Source organism: Pimephales promelas, chromosome 17 (genome assembly GCF_988280905.1).
Source record: "Pimephales promelas chromosome 17, fPimPro1.hap1.1, whole genome shotgun sequence".
Lineage (NCBI taxonomy): Eukaryota > Metazoa > Chordata > Actinopteri > Cypriniformes > Leuciscidae > Pimephales > Pimephales promelas.
In genome coordinates this window covers 16,407,224-16,426,831 of record NC_142785.1, presented here as the reverse complement: position 1 = coordinate 16,426,831, position 19,608 = coordinate 16,407,224, and the positions used below count along the sequence as shown (strand labels likewise).

Sequence of the window (19,608 nt, the reverse complement as noted above, 5' to 3'; positions counted from 1 at the left end):
ACTTGAATGGCAATGAAGATTACCTATGAATTGCCATTTAAGTGAAATTACTGAATTTAAATATACAAGCTTGATAAAAATGATTATTTTAGAAGAAAATTTCAAATGGCACTTAGAGGCTTTTGCATCTGAACTCTTCATATATATATATATATATATATATATATATATATATATATTGTGGTAATGAATATTACAAATGCTTAAAGATACACCATGTAAATTTCTGTAAACAAAATATGTACTGGTAGTATCATCAAAATATGTACTGGTAGAATATCATCAAAACTCTCCGACCTCTAAATAGATAAACTAGGAAAGCTAGAAAGAAAAAGATGATCAGAAAACTTTAAGCTGCTACCACACCATAAGCGTGAATAGCACACATCACACAGTGGCTCCAACATAATGCCGGAAGTGTGCAGTTTCCCGCGAAATTCGTCCCGACAGCTCTATATTAAATATCAATAGGCCTATACCCATTATTACAGGCTTAAAGCTGTCAAAAAAAAAAAAAAACTTATATTGTGTAAAATTCCCCAATCCAAAATGTAAAGAAACACAAAACAATAATGTTTTGAAATTAGAGCTATACATATGAATAGCAAAACTCAAAAGACCATTTTGGAGAATTTCAAGGGGAATTTTTGAGATTACATTGAGATGTCTGACTTTTATGTGGACAACATATCATCTTTTTCTCAGGAGAACAATCTGAGAAGCATGAAGACTCCAATTGTTCTTGGTGTAATCCCATTGGTAGTAGCATTTGAGATCTTAAAGAGATATCATTTGTGTGTTTTTTTTCCTCTCCTGTGGGTGGCTGTGCGCTGTTCACACTCTAATAAGATTACTCCTACGCCACGGCAGGTGCATATTCACCAATTTGAGCTCTCAAAATAGATGGCTGCCATTAAAGCGGATGAGACCTCAGAGGCTAGATCGCATTGCCACCCAACTCCGTGATATGTTCTCTCTGTGTGGGAATCCTCGCTTGTGAATTAAAGACAGAGGGCAGCAGAGCTCCTAAACCTGACTACTCGGGATGTGTTCGGCACTGAGGAGTTGCTGATACTCTCCAGCCGTCTGAGGAGGATTTGCATGGCTTTACAACTCACGCGGTAAGACTTTCTGCGCTTCTTTAATCGCTGCGCAGTAGCGCGTCAAGGAAAGTTAGTGACACTTCGTGCGCAAAGCGACCCGATTTTTGGATTGTTATTCCGATGGTTGACAAGTCGTTGGATGAAGAGGTGAGTAGAAATTAGAAAGGGGGTTATTTTTTTTTTCTGTGGGTCGGCTGCACTGAATCACATTTGGGGCTCGGGTTGCGTGTGATGTGAGTAGAATCTCGGTTCTTGGCGCGTAACGGCGCCTGGACATGTTGTGCATTTCTCACAGGACGCGTTGACATGCTAGCAAATGCAGTTAGAAGATTTATTGATGAAAACCGGAAAGTGGTTTTGATACAGTGACTGACACAGTTTCCCAGCCTGACAAGAGGGATGTGTCTACAGGATTCCGGATTACCGTATGTTGCTCATCCTATTACGCCGCACATTCCCGCAATCTGTTGCCCCCGCGATTAATTCATTTAACGAAAGTACAAGAGAAATTGATTAGACTTGTTGAAACATTGATCACAGTCTAAAACATAACATCCGAAGTTCCGAACGCATGAAAAGTTTGACTTGCATCCAGTCATTTTACTATTGTGAACATGCACGCATTAGCTACTATTAACAGTTATTGTTAAATCATACAATTACTATCAGATCGCTTTTTAACAACACTCTCATTTTAATTCATTTTTATGACAATGGTGGCTATTCACTTATTCCAGTTTTACAGTTGTAACAATCGGAACCTTGGCGTTTTGGTGATCTTGCTAGATTGTTGTAAGGAACTAATGGTAAATTATGTTGTTTGTGTTAATGAAACTAATCTGTCTACTGTCTGTGTACTGGAGTTGTTACCTAGGGACTCATTTCAACCTGACTTGACCCTTGAAAAAATGACTTCTGTATGTGTAACCTACTGGAGTTTGGTTGGTTGGTTTAGACATATTAATAAACCCACTTTAGGTATTTCCACATAAAGATTCAAAACATATCAATTTAAGATGTTCCTCTACATAACTAGATCATGTCAGATTCAGAATTATAATCGACCATGATTCAAAAGAGAAGAAACCAAAAAGATAAATCTCAATAATGTCCAAATCTGATATCAATATGAACTCAAACATTTCTTATCAAATTCTCACAAAACCAAATGTTGTGAGCTATGGCATCCATAGATGTTTTAGTTTTTATTTACATCCAAAAGGAAATGCATATTTTAAAAGAAAATGTATCAGGTCTTACGTTCTTTTAAAAGACATAGCTGAGTCTTCTGAAAACAATATAATTTCTCTCTGGGGAATGTCCCCATCTCAGTGTTCCTCTTGATATGTCAATGTGATCTGACACCAGTGATGAATTACAAAGTTAGACCATATAGAAGGAGCTGATGTGGAACTGCAGGAACACTAAATGCCAAGTGAACACAATAAAGTGATGCTGGTCTTCTGAGAACCTCTTCTGGAGCACGTATGGCGTCTACCCCTCCTTTCCTCATTAATTATTGACCCCCACCACATGTTCCTCAACTCCCGTGTTATTTGTGATGGTGTCTGTCTCCGTGCCGCAGGTTAGGTCAACAGCTTGTGAGTCACCCAGTGGGTCTATTACCATGACGCTGTGTTTGCCCCTTTTAAATATTTATTTAGACATGCTGGTGGGTTTTACAGTAAATTAAATACCATGTGTTTAATGCGGTAATCCAACCTTATCCCCATTTCCTCCAGTGACAAGAATATGTTAGGGACATCCAGCTGGTACATCCGAGAAAGTGTTATCAAGTCTCGTATCAACCTGAAGGGGGTATTTTTTTTTTGCAATAACAACTATCTGGATGTACATTTTCCTCCTTATTACACGGCTGCTCGCCTCACAAGTAAATAATTATACACTAAATATTGATTTGAGTTGAAATATTTTATAAGCTCAATAAACGCAAAGCTTCCATGAAGAAAAACAGTTCTAAGCAAGCAGCTTTGAGCCTAGACAAATGAAGACGGATAATTTGCAGTCGTATCGTATCTGTTGAGGACATGAAATGCATAACATTTAAAATGTTTCCTGTTTATTGTCTTATAGTGCACAAAGCAATCGTGCTGGAGACAAGATGAAGACTTAAACAACATTACCATAGACTGTTTAGGGCGTTATACAAAAGACATGAAAGAAGTGCTGGTCCCAAATACCCATAAGAGTGGTCATTATGAAGCATTGCTATTGACAATGGTCATCATCATTTACTAAATGACTCCACTCCAGAATGTCACAAACTTATCCCCATTTCATCCACTGACAAGAATATCACTACATAATTTCCTCACAATATAGCATCCGTTCTTAGTGCACATATTCACATGGGCTATTTTGAAATTGCCAATTTGGCCAAAAGCCAAGCATCTATCGCTTTTTAGCTACAGTATGCATGTATGCTTGTGATTCTGCATATCTCAGTGTACCCTCCCCAATCATCCTGCTTTGCGTGGGTTGATTCATTGCTAGGCTGCCCATCATTGTTTCACTGTCTCTGGCTGTCTCATTAAAGACATTGGCTAATAGGATTTATCCTGCTCTGAGGCAACCATAATAAATGCTCATTTAGCTGGAGCACCCTCATCAAATGGGGCCTCTGTAATCAGACACTCAGGGACGTTCGTTCCTCCAATTCAACTCGGCCACCTGGTCTAAACACAGGCTGGAGGAGGCGGCGGCACCGCGGAGGGCTTGTGAGCCTGTCATTAGAAAGAAATGACCCGTCTGGGGTTGGCAAAACCTGGAAGGGGAAAAAGTGAGAGGGTTTGACCCTTTGATGGAGGTCGACCTCCGACAGTACCCTCAGTGGCTTTTACATTTGCTCTTGGGATCAATTCTGTCTAGGCTTGGGGACCACATGTCTTTTCCCATACTAAATACTTTTCAGTTTGTAGAGGTTCAGTGGGTTTTATGTCAGATATGAGCTTGAACTTGGTATTTATAGATTCTCTTTTTTCATTTCTGTGCTACCCTTGCAGGTCACAAGGTCAAAATCCTAGAAAAGTTAAGTTAAAAGATAATTCCATGTGTTCACATGCATTTCAAGAGATAGTTCACCCCAAAATGACAACTCGATCATCTTTGACTACGTTGACTACACGCAGCCAATAACCCGTTCAAAACCAGGATATTAGCAATAACCTGGTCGCGAACGGCCATGTAAACACCGGCAAAAACCCGAATATGGTCATATCCCGGATTTTAAAAACCGGGATATTATATCTGGGTTACCCCTTTTCTAACCCGAATTTTTGGTCATGTAAACGCGTACCGGCATATCCCCATAGTGATTTGTGTTCTGCGCATGTTCTATTTGCAAGGAATTTTGGTCTTTTGAGTACAGAAACTTCTCGTCGCATACAAAAATCAGGGTTTAGTATACCGGAAGTAAACATGGCGAGACACAGCACAGCATACTTTTAGAGCGAGGTCAGTAACATTACCAGCATCAAAGTGCAAACAAAGGCGATCGCTATCTGCCCCGAACTATTCATTATCCGCAAGCTGCTGTTGTTGTTGTCTTTGGATACAGGAAGAAGAATCGGAAATGATGCATATTGCGTCTTAAGGTTGTCCGTACGTCTAGACACTAACCGCGAGTCGCCGTTTACATCGGGATATTGCAATTCCATGTATACAAGAGAAACTCTCTCTGCTCACGTGTAACGGATAAAAGAAATTTGTAATGAATTATGCCAAAATGTTTGTTCATGTTCTATAATGTACCAAGTGCATCTAAGAAAAGGGGATGGGGACACCTACAGGCGAGTACCTATTAGTGCTATCCGCCATTTTCTCTTCAGTTTATGCGAGCTGTTGAGGAGAATGGTAGGTGGAAAATCTCTCTCCGGTCAAACAGAAATAAAAGTTGTCAGTGATGACTTTGTTTCTCTTTTAAGCACATGTGATTTACTTTATATTTATTTTTGACAGTTATGTGACCGGATGAGCTGTATTTCAAGTCTGTATGGTGTTATTTCACATATCTCCAGGTATGATGTACTGTTTTCTGTGTTTAGAGAAAAGAAAGAAAAGAAACTGAGCTTTTAATTGCGATAAAAACGTGATTTATTGTTTGTTGAATTAATGAAAGAGTTTATGCGAGCTGTTGAGGAGAATGTTATGTGACCGGATGAGCTGTATTTCAAGTCTGTATGGTGTTATTTCACATATCTCCAGTAAACACTTGATGGATGTTGAATCGTCTCGACTCTGTCTCCGTGTGGTCCTTTCCGGGAGGGTCGAAAGAATGAACCAGAAAAGGGGGTTACAATGGTGCCGTGATTCCCGTTTGTTATCCACCCAAAGCAGCCGATCTCCGGAAGGACGACAACAAGGCCTACCGCGGAGTGCAGCGAGGACGTCGCGCGCGCGCGCAATCTGATCAGGTGGACTGTGGTTGCCAGATTCTCCGGTTAAAGACTTTTTTTTTCTCTCACTTCTTCTCTTCGAGGGACTTTCGAACAGAAAGATAAATGACATTGGACTGCAGATAAGTGAAGTGTTTTTTTAACAAAAAACAAAAAACATTTTTGGTTGATTAATCTGACTTTTGATTTTAGCTTTTAGAAAATTCAGAGTATTTTACAATTGTAAAAATGGCTGAGGGTGGTGCAGACAATTCTTTTTTTGGTACTGGACGGGGTAAATACCTGATGCAGTTTTCTGACACCAAGCCGGGTTCGGGTGAATTTGGCTATAAGACTAACATTCCTGATGGTACTAAGGGAAATTACAGAGCTCATGATGTAAACAAAACTTTCCCTGTTACTTCTACCCCAAAGCCACAGATTGTGGGAAGTTCTAGTGATCGAGATATCAGCGAATTAGGAGATTTAGTCAAAGAGTTGGGCAGACAGATCGGTGACTCAGTAACAGCCAAACTTTTGTCAGGGGGTGATTTTACCAGAGCCAATAATGGTAATAACAACACAGGCTCTCAATGTGCTAATCTTGATTTGTCACAGTTGAATGTCATTCTGAAATCAGATGAAAAAGACCCGCCAGTGTTTAGGGGGGATGGTTTGGGCAGATGTGACATTCAAGAATGGATTGATATGATGCAAGTCTACCTGCGAAAGAGAAATGTCAAAATTACTGATCAGGCTAATGAGATTATTAGTCATCTAATGGGCAGGGCCAAGGACATTGTGAAAGTAGCCCTACGCAGCAACCCTGCTCTTGACTGCACAAATCACCCTGAGATTATTTACAGTATACTTAAGCAACATTTCAGTGAAGTCTCCTACTCTAGTATGCCACTCGCAGACTTTTACAGTACATTGCCTAAACAAGGCGAGAATCCTTTTGACTACTGGCTTCGCCTTAATAAGGCAGCGGATATAGCTGACGAGTGTCTCAGGGGGCAGGGCAGAAAAATGGACAATTTGAATTCTGAAGTTGCAATGATGTTTGTGAGAAACTGCCCAGACCCTGATTTAGCACGCACTTTTAAAGTACGGCCACTAGAATGCTGGACTGCGAAAGATGTTCAGGAGCTTTTAGACAGTTTCCAACGTGAGCTTAAACTAAGACCGAACCCAAACGCCTACCCAGTCTGCCATAATGCACAAATGACCACACAGAGCTGTGGAAATTCTAATGTTGTCTCGGAGTCTGCATTAATGTGTCTGAAGCAGGGGACCAACGGGCCTGGTGAATCTAAGGAGGACGTGAAGGATCAATCTAGTCTGAATCGGATGGCTGACATGCTAGCTCAGTTGATTGAGGTGTTGAAGACAAAGGAGAAGAGTAGACCTGAGATTATGTCTTCTGGGAGATTGCACAGAAGGAACGCAACTGAACCAAGGAACTGTAAGATTTGTGGCGACACAACGCATACTACTTTCGATCACTGCAGATCTGATCATTTGTGTTTTAGATGTCATGGCGCCGGCCACTCAAAACGTGACTGCACTGCTAAATTCCCAAATTCAGCCTCTGCACAAACAGCGCCTAATAGTCAGGGAAACTGACACGCTCACATCCGGAGAGGGGGGGTGTGGGTGACCTTGAAAATTCCCTCGGAGCAGATACTGATTTCGAAGCTTTGTTCAGTTCCTTTAAGAACATATGTCCTGATTCCCAGAAAGTCGTCTTTCAAAATATACAACGTTTTGAATGCTCAGATACACTCTTCTACACACCTGTTTGTATTAATGATTCTTTCACCGTGAGTGCAATGCTGGACACCGGCTCTATGGCCTGTACATTAAATGATTCAGTCGTCAGTAAACTGAGAGAACGTGGTGCTTTGGATAATGTTAATGAAGAAGATACTAACATCGTCTTAGTTGGGTGCGGTGGCAAACGAGTATTTCCAAAGTGCACGCTTGAGCTTAAGCTGGACGTTTACGGCTGTAACCTTATTGTTCCATGTCTCGTTGTTCCAGGCCAAGGAGATGATCTCATTTTGGGGACAAACGTTATCAAACATCTTGTTCACAGGCTGAAAGATTCTGACAGATATTGGGAATTGATTTCTACGCCCAGCGAAACTAACCTTGAAAGCGACGAGTTCTTGTCCATGATGGCTGGTGTATGTCGATGGAAGGGCGGAACGATTCCTGACGTTGTTGGAACAGTTAAACTACAACATGCAGTTACACTTTCGCCTGGCCAAGAGCATCTTGTCTGGGGTAAACTACCCAGTAAGTCCTGTAGCCAACCGGGCAGCACCGTCATGGTGGAACCATCTAGACTCCGTTCTGCCCCCAAGAATGTTCTAGTGTGTCGTATTGTCACTCCACTTTGGGGCGACGGCTGGATTCCCCTTAAGCTGATCAACCCTAGCGACAAGCCAGTAACGGTGAGGCGAAACGCCAAAGTGGCTGACGTTTACCCCTGTATTGCATTGGAGGATGTGTGCGAAACTAAGCCTGAGCTTCCAATTCGTTCAAGCATTCAGCAGTCAGTTGCTGAGTCGGACAAGTCTGATACATTGGCCGACAGGCTGCGAAAGTGTGGATTGGAGACTGTTGATTTGGAAAATTGTGAAGTTTCTAAATTGTGGAAGGCGAAACTGTGTGACTTACTGCTCGAGTATGAGTCTATCTTTTCCAGACATTCTCTTGATTGCGGTGAAGTCAAGGACTTTGTACACAGAATCCATCTGTTCGACGAAAGGCCCTTTCGCTTACCATATAGACGAGTCCCCCCTTCACAATACCAGAAGTTACGTGTTGCTTTGAACGAGATGGAGGAGAGAGGTATAATCCGTAAGTCAGTCAGCGAATTCGCATCACCTCTGGTTCTGTGCTGGAAAAAAGATGGCGATCTTCGCATATGTACTGATTTTCGCTGGCTTAATGCGCGAACCGTGAAAGACGCGCACCCCCTACCCCATCAAGAAGACTGTCTTGCAGCATTAGGTGGCAACTCGTTGTTTAGCACAATGGATTTAACCTCAGGATTTTATAATATCCCGTTACATGAGGACGACAAAAAATATACAGCGTTCACAACACCAGTTGGGCTACATGAATACAATAGGCTCCCACAAGGCCTCTGTAACTCACCCGCAAGCTTTATGCGCATGATGACTAAGATCTTTGGTGAACAGAATTTTTTGTCACTGTTATGCTACCTGGATGATTTAATGGTCTTCGCGCCTAATGAAGAAGTTGCATTGCAGAGACTTCAAACTGTTTTTGAAATGCTGAAGAAGCACAATTTGAAATTGTCGCCGAAGAAATGCCACTTCTTAAGACGCTCTGTGAAATTCCTCGGTCATTTGATTTCAGAAGAAGGCGTGTCTACGGACCCCGGAAAAGTTGAAGCGATTACTAAAATTACTTCTGCGGATTTGATGTGCCCAGATGGTGTCACCCCGTCGGTTAAGAAAATCCAATCTTTTCTTGGTCTCGTTATGTGGTACCAACGCTTCATCGAGAATTGTTCTTCAATTGCACGGCCGCTTTTTGCCCTAACTAGCGGAGTTAAGAAAACTAGAGGTGTTGGCCGCAGAGGGATCCCAGCGTCCAGAAAACTCACCAGTGATGAATGGTCTCCAGCTTGTGAAGCGGCTTTGACTGCATTAAAGGAAGCCCTCCTGTCCAATGTTGTCCTTGCCCATCCTGACTTTTCCAGACCTTTTATTCTTGCCACTGACGCTTCGTCTGAGGGATTGGGGGCCGTGCTCTCGCAACTGAGTCCTGGAGAAAGCAGGGCTCGACCCATTGCATTTGCGAGTAAGTCACTGTCCCGAGCGCAATCCAGATATCCAGCACACCGCCTTGAATTCCTTGCCCTCAAGTGGGCTGTATGCGATAAATTTAGCCACTGGCTAAAAGGACATCAGTTCACAGCCTGGACCGATAACAATCCTCTGACGCATATTTTGACCAAACCTAGGCTTGACGCCTGTGAACAAAGATGGGTGGCTAAACTCGCTGCCTTTGAGTTTGACATCAAATATGTTCCCGGACCAAAGAACTTAATAGCTGACGCCTTGAGCAGGCAACCTTTTGCTGACGGTCATGTTAGTCACCGCTTAGTAAGGGAACCCTATGATGTATTGTTAGCGGAGTCAAGAGATCATACCAGTGCTGCTGTACAGGATGTTTTCCGGTTGTCCAGCGCCAGTCAGCAAGTGGTTGACAGGACAAAGAGCCCAGCGGGCATTTGTGAGCAGTCAGGTGTCAATCCAGATGACGTGCCAGGGAGCTTTTCGAGTGCCGAAGTGTCTGCTATCTTTTCTAATCACCTTTCTTGGGACGATAACGCACGAACATGGGCCACTCCTCTGACTGAAATTGTCCAACAAATCGCAGATGTTGGGTTTGATGCCCTTCCTTCTTACTCACGCCAGGAGTTGAGAAAGAAACAGATTGAGGATGAACATTTGCAGAGAGTGATGTACTACGTTGACCGAAAACGCAGGCCTTCGAGACGTGAGCGCATGGGGGACCCCAGCGCTGTACGAAAGTTTATGAAACAGTGGGAGAAGTTATTACTGAACGATGGTGTCTTGTATCGCGTTTCAAAAGATCCCTTGACACGTCACAGAAGATTTCAGTTCGTGGTACCTTCTTCCCTGAAAGGTGACGTGATGAGAGGATGTCACGATGAGGCTGGACACCAAGGCCAGTATCGCACTTTCCAACTATCTCGTCAACGTTTCTACTGGACTGACATGGAACGTGATATTCGTGACTATGTGAAAGTATGCGGTCGTTGTGTTCTGGCGAAGACACCAGAGCCGGAGGGTCGAGCTCTATTGGAGAGTGTCAGGACTTCTGCTCCTCTTGAGTTAGTCTGCATTGATTTCTGGACGGCAGAGGATTGTCAGAATAGGTCAGTTGATGTTTTAGTGGTAACAGACCATTTTACCAAGCTGGCCCATGCTTTTCGTTGTCCAGACCAGTCAGCTAAGTCGGTGGCAAAGCAGCTCTGGGACAACTATTTTTGTTACTATGGTTTCCCGGAACGCATTCATTCTGATCAGGGGGCGAATTTCTGTAGTGAGCTCATTAGTCATTTGCTTGAGTTTTCTGGTGTCAAGAAGTCACGCACAACACCATATCATCCGATGGGCAACGGAATCACAGAAAGATTTAATCGGACGTTAGGAAATATGATCAGAGCCCTTGAACCACGCCAAAAGCAAGATTGGCCTCGAATGCTCCATACATTAACATTTGTGTACAACTGCACTGTGCACGAGACTACGGGGTTTCCTCCCTTCTACCTAATGTTTGGCCGTACCCCACGACTGCCAATTGATGTTGTTTTCAAGAATGTGCTGTGGGATGACTCTAGTAACTCTCTTCCCAAGTATGTAGAGTCTCTGAGGAGGGATTTGAAGGATGCTCTTACTGTAGCGGAAGCTAACACATCAAAAGAACAGTCTCATCAAGCCCACATGTACAACCGCAAAAATAAGGGAGTGAGAATTGAAGTTGGCGACAGGGTCCTATTAGCCAATAAAAGTGAACGTGGAAAGCGCAAACTGTCTGACAAGTGGGAAAATGTAGTATATACTGTGGTTGATTGTGATCCTAACACTCACATTTTCAAAGTTAAGCACCCTGTATCTGGTCAGTTGAAGGTGGTACACAGAAACCTCCTTTTGTGTGTGAATTTCCTCCCTTTGTGTGACATTGTGGGAAAAAATGATGATGAGAGTGTATTTTCTGTAGAGGATGGTGCATCTGATAATTGTTCTGTATCTTCTGACGATTCGATGCCTGAAGATGAAGGCTCAGTTGCGGCTAACGGTGATCCGCAGATAACCGAGTCATGCAGTGATCACGACTCAGCTGAAGTTGTTGATGTTCCATCGCAAAGAGTGGTTCTTGGAAATGATGCTCCAGACTGCCAGGCCATACAGGACAGTCCTGAAAACAGTAGTGCCCATGATCCTAACCCTGGTACTGCTGATACAGTAGAACGTACTGCGTTACAGGGTCGTAGGTCAAAGTTTGGCAGATTGTTGAAACCAGTGAATCGTCTTATCTCTTCAATGAATCAGCACACTTTGTTTCACACTAGAAAGCAAATCCTGGGTAAATGGTCTGTTTCGGTCCTTAGTCTGAAATAATGAAGCGTTAACTTCAATGTATTGTGTTCATTTGTGTGTGAATAGGAATTGCTAAAGTGAAATGTAAAAGGCATTTCATTTGGGTCATGATCAAGGAAAAGTGATATGCGCAGCACTTTTTCCTGTCAGTTCTTTATATGAACAGTTGTAACTGATCAAAAGCAATGTGCTAAGTATGGCAATTCTGGTTTATGTCTGTTTTCAGAAGGAAAAAGGTAAAGAAAAGAGTAAACCGATTTTGGTTGTTTTGTTTTTTTGTTCCATTTTGGCAAATTCAGTGGGGGAGAATGTAACGGATAAAAGAAATTTGTAATGAATTATGCCAAAATGTTTGTTCATGTTCTATAATGTACCAAGTGCATCTAAGAAAAGGGGATGGGGACACCTACAGGCGAGTACCTATTAGTGCTATCCGCCATTTTCTCTTCAGTTTATGCGAGCTGTTGAGGAGAATGGTAGGTGGAAAATCTCTCTCCGGTCAAACAGAAATAAAAGTTGTCAGTGATGACTTTGTTTCTCTTTTAAGCACATGTGATTTACTTTATATTTATTTTTGACAGTTATGTGACCGGATGAGCTGTATTTCAAGTCTGTATGGTGTTATTTCACATATCTCCAGGTATGATGTACTGTTTTCTGTGTTTAGAGAAAAGAAAGAAAAGAAACTGAGCTTTTAATTGCGATAAAAACGTGATTTATTGTTTGTTGAATTAATGAAAGAGTTTATGCGAGCTGTTGAGGAGAATGTTATGTGACCGGATGAGCTGTATTTCAAGTCTGTATGGTGTTATTTCACATATCTCCAGTAAACACTTGATGGATGTTGAATCGTCTCGACTCTGTCTCCGTGTGGTCCTTTCCGGGAGGGTCGAAAGAATGAACCAGAAAAGGGGGTTACACACGCATGTAAACGGGTTATTCCTAATGTTTCAGAAACCCGAATAGTGACCTTAACCCGACCATAACTCGAAAATTGGCTGCATGTAAACATAGTCAGTATTTACTCATTTTCACCCCCCCCCCCAAAAAAAAAAAAAAAAAAAACCCAAGCAAAACAAAATAAATATCCTGTCATTAGTTTCTCCCCTTCATTTTCCAAACTCATAAGACTTTTGTTCATCTTTGAAACACAAATGAACACATATCTACACACAGACATAGATCTCATTAAAATGCAGTCAACTAAAGCTCAATGAATGTTCACTGATCATAGTTTACATTTGAATAGAAGCCTAAATTAGATCTGCTCATCATATTATGTGTTTGTGCTCCTTCAGACGTCATTGCAGTTAGATTAAAACGCTCGATTCATAAGTTTCTTTTGAGATCTCTTATTGGATCGTGAAAGTTTTAGTTGAATGGACTTTGCATGGAGGGAGAGATCTATAGTATCAGGTTTAATTTAAAGGGATAGTTCTCCCAAAAATGAAAATTAAGTCATTAATTAGTCACCCCCATGTTGTACCAGCCCCATAAGACCACAATCCATAACACAAATGATGATATTTTTGATTCAATTTGAGAGGTGGATCACTGCTACATAGGCTGCCTAAGGGATCGAAACTTGACGGCCCAGAAAGTCAATGAAGAAAATGTTTAAATATTCCATGTGACAACAGTGGCTCAAGTATAAGTTTATCAAGCGACGAGAATACTTTTTGAGCGAAAAAACAAACAAATATAACGACTTAATTCGACTACTCTGTTTGTTTCTTCCTTGTAGGCCTGAGGCGAGAGTTCAAGAGATTTCCACGACGCATGCACGAAACCTGCGATCTTTTTCTACTACTTCAGTTCAGTTCTCGCGCATGCGGCGTGGAAATTTTTGTCGTTATTTTTGTTTGTTTGTTTTTTTTCGCTCAAAAAGTATTCTCGTCGCTTGATAAACTTACACTTGAGCCACTGTAGTCACATGGAATATTTAAACATTTTCTTCATTGACTTTCTGGGCCATCAAGTTTCGATCCCTTAGGCAGCCTATGTATCCACCTTTCAAATTTAACAAAAAATATCTTCATTTGTGTTCCGAAGACGAACGAAGGTCTTACGGGGTTGGTACAGCATGGGGGTGAGTAATTAATGACTTAATTTTCATTTTTGGGTGAACTATCCCTTTAAAATATCTTTGTTTCAAAGATAAATCAACAGACTTATGCTTTTGGAACGTTATCGGGGTGAGTAACTAATGACTAAATTTTCATTTGTTGGTGAATTTCTTTCATGCCATTCCAAACCTGTGTGCTGTAACCTATATGTGTTTCATGGAACACAATATGGAAAAAAAATAAAAAAAAATAATGGTGATTAAAAGTTAAAAGTGTCATTAGAGATGTCAGGACAAGTTTCTTTATATATTCCATATATACTGAAAATCTGGTAACACTTTACAATAAGGTTCCACTTGTTATCTTTAGTTTAAAAGGCGTCCATGTAACTGATGCCTTGGGAAACATTTTGACCATGCTTCAATATCCAACGCTTTAGGAACCCTTTAGCGTCAGTTACATGGCGCGATCCTTGGGCGTCATCTAACTGACGCTTCACCTTTAGCGTCAGTTAGATGATGCCCTAGAATCATGTAACTGATGCTAAAGGGTGCCTAAAGCGTTGGATGTTGAAGCATGGTCAAAATTGTCAGTTAGATGACGCCATGGGATGAGAATGCGTATGCGTTGGCCCTTGCCTCGAGTACCTTATTGCTTTTATAAAACGGTTACCACACAATAAAAATATTAAAGTAAAAAAAACTTTCATGTAGTAAAATCACTAAAAGCCTTCCTTCCGCTATAAAAAAATTAAATAAATAGTTCCTGACCGTGAACAGCAACAACGTTCCAATGTGTAATATGCATGAAAGCTCAAATAAAAACAACATAGGAACTGCAGTGTTGTGCAGTCATAAATAGACAAACCGTTGGGTGAAGCGGTCAAAGTCGTATTTTATCATGAATAAAGCACAGTTATTGAGCAACAATAAATAAGGATTGGAACAAACCCTTTTATAATAAGTCATAAACACATGCTCATGTTTTTTGAGCTGAAAATGGTGTCTTTCTCTCCATTTGTATTGCAACATTTGATCATAAATAATGAATCGGCATGATTGATTATGGTCTTTTGTTGGAATGGTTTATAATGTCTCACTTGGATGAGTAGAAACAGTCAGTAATCTGTTATCAGAAAAACAGATACAAACAGAAAATCAAGATACAAATAAATTAAACTGGATGAGATTGCAGATTACACGCTTCCATTAGTTTACCAAGATGAGTTTTCCCAATGTTTTTTTTTTTTTTATCTGAGGAATTTACATTTGCATTAGTGACCTGCTTAGTTTGCTTAATGCTTGGAAAAGAAGTCCGTTTGAAGCCATTTTCATAATTTCTCCATTTCATCCTTCATTTTAGCATGCTGAACTAAAACATCTGTGGAAATTACCTTATGAATACGTTCAGGAACAGAATGAAGCAAGGAAAGAATCAATTCACCTTGTGTTTGAGGGACACACACTGGTGCACATAGCCTGTTTATTTTACACTGTTGATCACAGAATGGAAAAAAAGGTAAATCATTTGACCATAAACATTCTTTTGTGGCAAACTCACTTAATTTGATTCTTTTTTTTAACCCCCATTACAATTGCTCATCTCAGAGCCAGTAACTCTTGGATTTTTGAATGACACATAGTTTCTTGCGTTTTTGAATGACAGGAAATTGTCACCAAATGTGGATAAAACCCGTTAATAATTTATCCTCATTCTTATGTAGGCTAAACAGTTTTACTTCAAAGAGATGTCAGCTCAAGAAGTGTCACTCATCACAAGGCAAATAGACATTAGTGAGAATAAGTCATGAGCCAGAGGAAAGACTTATTTTTGTTCATTTGCCAGCGCAGATGACGTCCCCCTTCTCTCCGAATACACACTGCCTGATTACCTCACACCAGAGATAATGAAAGATGATTGATTTCAGCCACTCTCCTAATGGACAGTAAAACACCCTTGGCAAGATCTGGCCTTTCAGGAACTGTTCATCCAAAAATTAATTATTTTAAAAGTTTGACAGTCTTGGTCATTGTGAATATGTGAAAAAGAGCTGTTTAAATATATTTTTCAGAACGTTTTCATGTTAAAAATAACACGATACAAGATATTGTCTGAAAGTTTAGAACAATTTAGATTATATATTTCATATTTTTGAAAGAAGTCTCATGCTCACATGCTCTGTGTGTGCTGTGTATAATTATTTTGTATATATAAATTCACACACATGCATGTGTATATTTAAGAAAATGTGTTATTCATATAGAAAATATTTATAAATAATGTTATACAGTATATATATATATATATATATATATATATATATACTGTATATAAACAGTATTTATTCTTAAATATATACATGCAAAATAATTATACACAGCACACACATATGTATTATGGAAACACAAACTTTTATTTTGTATATGATTAATCGCAATTACTATTTGCACAGCTCTAATTTATTCCTGCTGAATTTTCAGCAGCCATTACGGTAGTCTTCAGTGTCATTGATCCTTAAAAAATCATTTTGATATGGTGACTTGGTGCAAGAAACATTTCGTATTATTTTCAATGTTAAAACAGGTTCAAAAGGTGAAATTTAATAAAACAACAACAACAAAACAGTTTATTCAGCAATGATGTGTTTAAGTTTACAAAGATTTGAATAGATTATGAACTGTCCATTAAAACTAGTATACATTTAATACAGCTAAGCAAAGCTATCTGGCGTGGTCAACAGTGGTTGAACAGTATGTTAATTTCCTCATGGCAGAATAAATCACTGCCTCCTGCAGTTCCATCACACTGCATTTCGCCTCTGCCTCATTATGTGCTGACCATTGTTTTCTAGCCGGCGTCTGGCTGAAGTAATGGTGTACTGTTCCACAGTCAGTCAAACAGAGGAGTGTAATGGATTACCTATGTTGACAGGTTCAGTGTGGCCCATTACCTTACTGATTTCTGTCAGAATCCCAGCCACTCCATTCCACATTGAGATGGACTGATTTTAGCATTACCCACAGTTCTTTTTTTTTAATTCATGTAACATACATTTAATATAAATGAATATACATTTAATTCATGTTTCAAAACCTAGTTAATTGGTCAGTGAGTTGGCCAATGTCACCTAAATCAAAAGTGTTTTTGTCATCGTTTGAGCCACAACGGTCAACATGTTTAGATGTTTTTCACCATGGAAATATTCAATATTACAATAAATATGTCACATACAAATTTCATGTTCATTTTCTACTACTACTACTACTATTTTGACACTAACTGCTTTATACTATACTAGAGTGTCACTTTTGTCTAGTTGAATGTTTGTATGGATCACAATTAGCTTTTCAGATACAGATCCAGACAGTACAATTTGACTGAAATGTCAGTACTGCAGTACACAAAAATAAATTGGACATTTTTACAGAAATGTGTTGGATGTTAATGGAAAATTCTACATTTTAACACACCCTATTATGTCTTTCTCTAACATACATCTTCTTCCATGTCTTCATATTGCTCTATTGGTTGATTGATAAGATTGTAATTCCTATTTCATTACAAAGACAGACTGTTTGCCTATTTAGCAAAAAATCCTTGTCATAAATATTTAGGGGATATAACATGTCTGGCAGATTTTGAGAACTTAAAGGGATACTCCTCTTTTTTTTTTTTTTTTGTAAATAGGCTCATTTTACAACGCCACCTGAGTTAAACAGTTGGGTTTTAACATTTTCTAATCTATTCAGCCGATTTTCTGATGCCTTAGAAGCATATCAGTAACCAGACAGTTTCTAGTACCATTGACATAGTATATATTTTTTTACTTGGAACATTTTGACAGTTTTCAATGAAAGAATGATTGGAGTTTGTGAAGAGTTTGACAGTTTTAAAGGGGTCATGAACTGGCTTTTTTAAAATTTTATTATATTGTTGTCTGAGGTCAACTTATGACGTTCGCTTGGTTTTTGCATTCGAAAACATAAAAATGAATAAGTAATAGGCTATTTTGTACCCTAGTTTTGAGCCAAGCTGAAAAACACTCGGTTTTATGGGCGTTTCGCACTGAAGACTTGGAAGTAAACCCCCACTGCTGTGAGTGGATAACAGTTTTGCATATTATAATGAGTTTCAACTCACCCGTCGACGCACTTGGGGGAAATTGTTTTGAAAACATCCAATGTTGTAAAATGGCAACAGGAATGATTCGCCCATACATGTTCGACCCAGAGTCCGTGTATTGCACAATTCCTGTCAGATCCAATATAGACGGCACACCACCGTTCTTTAATCTTACTCGGTCTGAGAACAGACAGACATTGTTTTACCTCATCAGCTAGAACGTTATTAAAAATAAAGTTTATCCATGCAGTCCTATTGGAATCCAGAGAAAGCTTATGCAGCCACTGTCTTCTTCCACAAACAGGCACTGCACAATATTTTGTATTGCTCGGAAGCTCGATCCGGTTTGTCATCACGAGGTATGCATCTATGTTATTTAGCTATGCGTGTAATGCACGAATCAGTGGGCGGGACTAAACCAGCTGTGTTGAAGTAGGCACTGATCTTCTTCTGCAGGTTTGGTGTTTTATCCTCTTTGACGTCATAGTTCCCCGCTGGGGCTGGTGTCAATTAAAGCATTTATTGGACTAACAAGGACGTTTTCAGTTCTGAAACTTACGTGATATTCTTATAATATGATGACCTCTTAGATGTCAAAAGCTCAAGGAAAATTTAATTTCTCAATTCAACACCCCTTTAATGAGAAACAACTCACTAGCTTAGACCAATAAGCCATGTGCAATAAGCCATTACGCAAATTGTTGACAATTGTAATGACTCATTTGCACGCATGTGCACAATCAATTAGAAATTCTAATATGATGTGAACAAGAAACAAATTCAGAGATCTTTTTTGTGAAATTATTGTTTGAGGGAAAAAAAAGTCTAATTTGAGAATTGAGCCAAAGCGATTGAGAAAAAGGTTGCCTAGTGGTAACTGGTGGCACTCGTGCACTCATCTCATAAATGCAAGTATTCTGATGTGATTTGAAGGCAGCATATGTTCAGCCCCTCTTTGTGAAATTGTGGCTCTGATAAGCATTTACACAGTCAAGCAGGTGTTGTCTCAGTTACTCTGAAAGATTAGAGTTGAACTAGAGAACGCCATTAGCTTATTGGAGGCCCGGAGCATTATTGTGCACTGATTGTCAGGCTGCACACAAAAGCCTGCACTTAGTTTCATCAAATTTCTTGAAACCACAAAAAAATAAAAAGAAAAGAATTTTCGAAGGAAACATTTATAGGACTCAACCCTTGACATATTGTGTCTGCCGTCAATCCGTTGCATTCTCACAGCGTAGCGCTGAAGCATCTCTTATTGATTGTCCTGAGGAAGACCTTTGTATTGAGGAACACTGGGGAGAGATATGCTTCCGACCTGACAACAGAGGATGAAATTACATTCATGTCCCCAAAGACTCTTTCAGTTTGAAAGAACAAAGACCATTCATAATGATAGTCAGCGAGCATGGCAGTGCAATGATCGACTCCGGTGTTGAGGGTTTTGATGTATTCGAAAGGCTTGAAAGTCTCTTTCTCTCTTTGTATGGTTGTCTTTTTTTCTCTCTCTCTGCATTGGATCTTTCAGTCAAGTATCTTTGGATTTGCTGTTTTGATTTGATGTCTGGATCACAAAAGTTATATTTTTGTTGCTATTACTTTTTTTTTTTTTTAAATAGCCTCTGTACATTTTGTAAAGTCATGTCCTGATAGGCTACACGAACAGAATCTGTCAGGATTGTTTTACAGATGCCATAGACCAGCTTGTTGTTTATTCAGCTCATGTCAGTAGTTTATATTTGCAAAATAACTT

The 19,608-nt window shown here is 39.9% G+C and overlaps 1 protein-coding gene across 2 annotated transcripts in view; it reads left to right on the top strand.

The window, feature by feature from the left end:
• The first annotated feature begins 997 nt into the window (after nt 1-997).
• Nucleotides 998-19,608, top strand: part of pcdh15b (protocadherin-related 15b) — a 310,069-nt gene continuing 291,458 nt past the window's right edge. Inside the window, exon 1 of one of the 2 annotated variants that reach the window (XM_089121981.1) lies at nt 998-1,250. The gene's annotated coding sequence lies outside the window, so the exon portion shown is untranslated. The remainder of the gene's footprint in view (nt 1,251-19,608) is intronic. The other variant, XM_089121979.1, reaches the window with a different exon arrangement.